Below are 6000 nucleotides of genomic sequence, written 5' to 3'. Positions count from 1 at the left end.
TGCTTGCTAGCTTATAGAGGTGTCCAAAGGCTTGAATGCTGCCTGAGCTGAATGCCACCCTCAAGCCTTCCTCGCTCCCATCCCAGGCACCTGCAAAGGGAGAGGCAAAATGCTGCTGGAGGGTTTTGCAGCCACTCAGAAAGCCCTGAAGGCAGTGCCCAAAGCAAGACCATGAATAACAGGTGTTGACCAAGACCTGACCATTACACTGCATCTAGGGGTGCAGCATCCCCCAAGAGCCACAGGCCCCTGTCTTGCCTTCCTCCTCCTGTGTCCCCTGCAGAAAGTGGGGTCTGGCTCAGCAAAACCTCCTGGGACATCCAACCCAACACAGGAGGTATATGTGAGCCAGAAGCTCGGCTGAGCCACCGGAGTTGATCAGAGGGACAAGCTGCACGGTGGCGAGGGCAGAGCAAGGCTGGGGAAGCCAGCAGCTCGATGCCGGGGGACTGGTGGTGGGACACAAAAACCAGCTTCTGCCCAGAGACATTCACGCTCCGGTTGAGTTTTGCTGCAGATGAGGGCTCCCCAGGACTGAACTGAAGCACTCCCAAGCTGGGGCTGAGCTGCAGTCATCTCTTTTAACTTATCCAAGACTAAGAAAAGATTAGTTTGTAATTAAAGCCATGGATCAGCACTGACAACAGCATGACTGCAGCCACTTCACACCACATGAACACGCCTGCAGCTGACTGAGGACAAGACTAGCCCAAACCTCACAAGCAAGCAAATCTCTGTTTAGGGCTAGCCTGGGACCTTAAGGGGTATTTGGGAGAACAAGCAAGTGGTGATGCCTCTCCAGCACTGCCGCTCAGCACTGCACTGGTGAGGAGTAGCCCGCTGCTTTCTAGGGCGATTCAAAAGCAGGGAAAGAAAGCTCCTCTTGCTCAGGAGCCCAGGAATAAGACACGTATAGCAAAGGGCAGAGCAGTCCCAGCAATGACACACAAGGGGGCTGCAACTCGGAGGAGCTGCGGAGCTGCTTTTAGAATCAAAGAATCAAGCAGGTTGGAAGAGACCTTTAAGATCATCAAGTCCAGTCATCCCCCAGCACTGCCAAGGTCACCACTAACCCATGTCACTGAGGACCTCGTCTACACGGTGTGTGAACACTTGCAGGGCCGGTGACTCCAGCACTGCCCTGGGCAGCCTCTTCCAACAGTGAATGAGAGGAGGAAAAGGCAGTTTTTCAGAGCAACACAAGGAAGACAATCGTTAAAGGCAAGGAGACATCATTTAGAATCCAGCAGCATATCCACAATTGACCCCGTGGAGGATGAAACGCTCTTTTTTTTCTTTAAATATTAACATTCAGAGTATGAAGGAACAAAGACATCTTAAACAAAGCCAAAGGGAATTGGTGGGGAGAAAAAAGCCCAACCTGATACTCCAGGGAGCATAAACCCCAAGGTATGGGGGTATTTCTGAGAAACCATTGCCATTTTTTATTAATGAGCTTTCCGTGGGTGGTTTGTGCAAAGCAGAAGGGTAAGAGACGCAGACACGACTTATTCTCAAAACGAAAGGTCTCCTGACTCAACGCTTCTCCTGACTCAAGAATTCATCTTTGTGTTTTCTGCCTTCTCCAGATCCTGCTGGATGCAAGACAAAGCTGTACAATTTGTGAACTTCCTATCAACAGAGCAGGCTGTTTAGGCTCCAAGGCAACAAAAGCAAGTTAAAGCCTCCTCTGAAATGCTTAACTACATATGCTTACCGTTGCACCTTAATCCCAGATTTAATTTAATCTAAGCACAGTGATGAACTGAAGCCCTACGCACTACATATACATATTGAAGTCCCCCTTTTATAGGTATTCTATAGAAGATGACTTATTAGAGAGTGAAAAATCTTTATAGGATGCTTTTACTAATGAGAAAGCGTAAGGGGAAGCCTTTTCTGTCATTCCTCAGGCATTAATATAGGATCAGTCACTCAGAAACTCAGACTGAGCTTCAACAACATGCAGTTGATGGCAGGAACTGCACTATAACCCCTTCCAGGATTACAACCCCTGCATGCACTACAATCCCCACCTGCAAAGCCCTCCTAGAGCAATACTCTGCCACTGTCCAACAGTACAGAAATAACTTGGTCCTATAGTTTGTGGAAACTTACTGGGTCTGGTTAACAACACACAGGGAATATATATTTAAATAAAGTAATTACCAAAACATGCTGTGCATCACTTCACCTCTTTTCACTTTGTTTTGCCTTTGTCCATGTTCCTGATGCGGCAGCAATGCCAGTGGATGAGCAGAGCAGCAGCTCCTTTGGAGTCCAGTAAGAGGTTTTGTTGGTTTCTAGAAACTGTATGTGGCTGAGGAGGTTAAAACCTTTGGGGGGGCTGAAAGGCAGCAAGGTAAAAGCTGAGCTCCAAACCCAGCCCCACAGAGGTGCATTAAAGATAACGGCAATTACCCATCACAAAGAGCTAAAAATCTGGAATCGGATGATCTTTAAGGTCCCTTCCAACCCAAACCATTCTATGAATAATTTTACATGTCAGATATTAAGCACAACGGAGTAAGAAGGTATGATGTTTAGCAAGACCTTCCCAACACCTCCTGGAAGAGAGCAAACCATCCGAGAGCAGCAAGCCCGAGTGCCAGTTCTCCCTGTATCCCTAAGGAAGCACCATGCATCTCATCTCTGCCGAGAGAAGGAGCCATAAAACACACCTTTGCGGGGGACTTGCAGCAAGGCACACAGATGCACTAAAGCAGGTCACAAAAGTAAGAGACAACTGAAAATGTGTTGCTGTAGTCACTGCTCAGAGCCATCAGAGAACATAATCAAGCTCACCACAATTAGCCAAACCTCAGTCCTTTGCAGGTAGGAATGGGGAACACTCCCCAGCAGTGCTGGTGAAGAGAGGCGCATCCACTGCCGGATGTGGTCCACACCATGCCTACAAAATGGAGCACCTCATCTAGCAGTCACTCACGTGCAAATACAGGTCTCAAAACGGCTTGGAGTAAGCATGTCTGATGCTGCAGGTGCTAGGAGATGCTAACAAAGTGCTTTGGAAATAAGCCTGGGAGAGAAGGTACCACTGACAAATATTTGCAGGCACTTTAATTTTATATTCCTTTGGTTTTAATAAAACTGACTTTTTCCCTGCAAGACAAGCTTAAATATTTGTTATTTGCACTGCAAATGTTAACAACAAAAAAAAACCCCAGTAATATTTATGAGAAGTCAGACAGTGAAATGGGGAATGGATGCAAGAAACCAGCATTAAAAAAAGAGAATAAAAACAATTAAAATTGTCAGGAAAGCATTTGTAAGGAGAAACTCCCCAGCAAAATCTGTAACACTTAGGTGGAAAGATTTCTGCCTCCAAGACAGTCTGGTTTTCCTTTCTCTAACTTCTTCTCCCCGTGTTCCCTAAATCTAAACAAACATTCTCAGCCCTTGAATATAAAAAGAATGACTCGCTAAATGCTAAGGACCACTCCAAAACTGAGATTTCCATCTATTTAGCAGCAATGCTTGTTGATGTTTCCAGTTGGAGGAAACAGGTTGGGGGGGGGGGGTTAAAGGGTTTCTTTCTCCTTAGACTGTATACTCATTTATGAGCCCCACCACAATGTTGCAGCCTGGGTTTGAACTGGATACCAACTTATTATTTTTTATGATTATTATTTAGGAGGTAAAAATCAGGCAAGATTACTGCAGAATAAACCCAGTTCAATTAGACCTAACCATCATGGAAAGAATGAGCTTTAATCTTACTTCCTTTACCTCTTACTTAATTCCTTCCCTATTCATAGCGGATTTCTCTCTTATTCACTTGAATCGGAATTGAGTTCTGTGATTGAAATTCAGAGGTGGGCCAGATTGCCGTTTCCCATACAAAGCCCAGCACAGTTCCTGTTTTTCCAGGCCATTTTACCAATGCACATTTAGTTATTATCCAGCCTGATCTCCCGAAGTGTTGAAAAGTGTCCCCTTTACATATATTAATTTGTTTTCCAACATTCTAGTAGCTTTGCCTAAAGACCAGGTCATTCTTTTCATAGACTCCCACGGCTGTGGCTGTTGTTTGTTCCCTGGAAACAGGGTAGGCTCCTTGTGCTGGTGGTTTCCTCAGCTGATATCCAACATGACTCACTTCTGGCCACAAGAAACCACATTCATCATTAAAAAGGGAAAGTACTGAATCAGATTATCGGAGCCTTGCTCTGTTCCAATGTGCCCATATTTTATAGCAGGGCACCTTCATGGATTTGCAGATGGTCAGTGCAGGTTTAAGATTATAAACAGGGCAGGTCTTGACCTAATGGGACATTGCAGCCTCATTTGGACCTCTTGGAAGAAAAACATTTTTAATTAACTTGTTCTGGAAAACAGTGTTTCACAAACACGACGGTTGTGACCTCCCTTACATCTCAGTGCCTGGGACCACACTAAGTTTAACAGCAGATTAAACTGAACGTGTTTGATTTACCACTGTCATGGGGGATGTTCCCCACTCTCCCACAGCTTCACAACCATACTAATTTGTATTTAATAAAATTACCTAATTAAGCATTCCCTGAGCAGGCGGAACCAGGGGAAACAACTTGCAGCTTTAGGTAAATACAGGAAGACGTCAACTTGCTCACACTTCCCTGAACAACCCTTCTCTCAAGCCAAACCCAAGGTAAATAAGCTTCTACACTGAGCCATTAGACTAGGTAGGCACGAGCACCTCCACTGATAAATGCTACTAGCTAAAATCAAGAGGTACCAAGACAAATCTCAGCTTCACATGAGACACCTGCAGCCCCAGATGCATGTTTCAGATGTGAAAGTAAACACAGGCACTGAAACCAGTGTATATCCATGGGAAACCTTCATTTTTAGGATAAGGCCACTGGAGTGTATGCAGCAGGGCTTGAATTTAAGCGATGACTCCAGAAGTACGTATCATATGTAGTTCAATACAGTATCAGATATATACTGACCGCATGAAGAAAGTTTTGCTTACAGGCGCAGCAACTGAAGACACCCAAGAAAGCCTCTGGCTCTCCCTGCAACTCCAAGCATTCACCACTCAGTGAGGAGAGGAAAAAAAAGCAAAAAACCAGACATTGTGTTGTACGTTTTTGTTTTTATAGAATTTTTACAATATATTTCTCTTCATTTGCATATTTTACCCACATCTGTAGCTTTCTTTTTACATGTTGAACTGAACTGGAAGAAATCTAAAGGCCTGATATATTTTAAACAACTGATAAAAATTGCAAAGTATTAAACCCGTAAGAAAAGAAATTATAAAATTCTCTTTGTTAAGTGTTTAATGAAAGCAAGTCAAATGTATTATTAGGAACAATATGGTTTGACTTAAACACATCATCAGGTGATTCAGGCAGGACAACTTCTGTTTTTGTTATATTAGGCACATTTTTTCTGCATACCTGTTTTTCCCAGACAGTTTTATACTACTCAATAGTATCATCCACATCCACTAGAACCGCTGCAGGATTCTCAAAATATGATTGACCATGAATATTCATTATTGGTATTTGCTTCCTTTCTTTATAACTATCAGAAGGAAAAAAAAATATTAATAATCAGTGTTTCCTGACTCTTAAAAAATCCATAATGAATGAGTTGTAAGGCAGCAACAGATTCAGTGTCAACTCAGGTCGCAGTCCTTCAGTTCCATCTAGTGGGTAGAGATTATAGGTAGTGGACACTGCTCCTAGACAGTCCCTTTAGGGCAAGGCGACTGACTCATGGGGCCAGTTACTGCTGGTAGAGTAAGTTACAGTGGTACACCTAAGTAGGGAACACTGGCCATTCCTGTGTCATCCTCGCAGCCTCATGTCTTTAAACAGAGAGCAAAAAGACAGTCTACTGGGGAAAAGAAAGTGACTATGCTAGAGCCATGAGAGGTTCTGGGAAGGGTTTATTTACAGTCTTCATCCCTGATGTGAAAAAACAAAAAAGCCTTCTCTGACTAACACAGGCAGATCTCAGCAGCATGCTACATGCCTTAGCAAATCAGCC

This window comes from Pezoporus wallicus, unplaced genomic scaffold (assembly GCF_028554395.1).
Source record: "Pezoporus wallicus isolate ANWC-B61680 ecotype Strahan unplaced genomic scaffold, APGP_CSIRO_Pwel_v1 contig_8705, whole genome shotgun sequence".
Taxonomy (NCBI): domain Eukaryota; kingdom Metazoa; phylum Chordata; class Aves; order Psittaciformes; family Psittacidae; genus Pezoporus; species Pezoporus wallicus.
Note: the sequence above shows the minus strand (reverse complement) of the source record.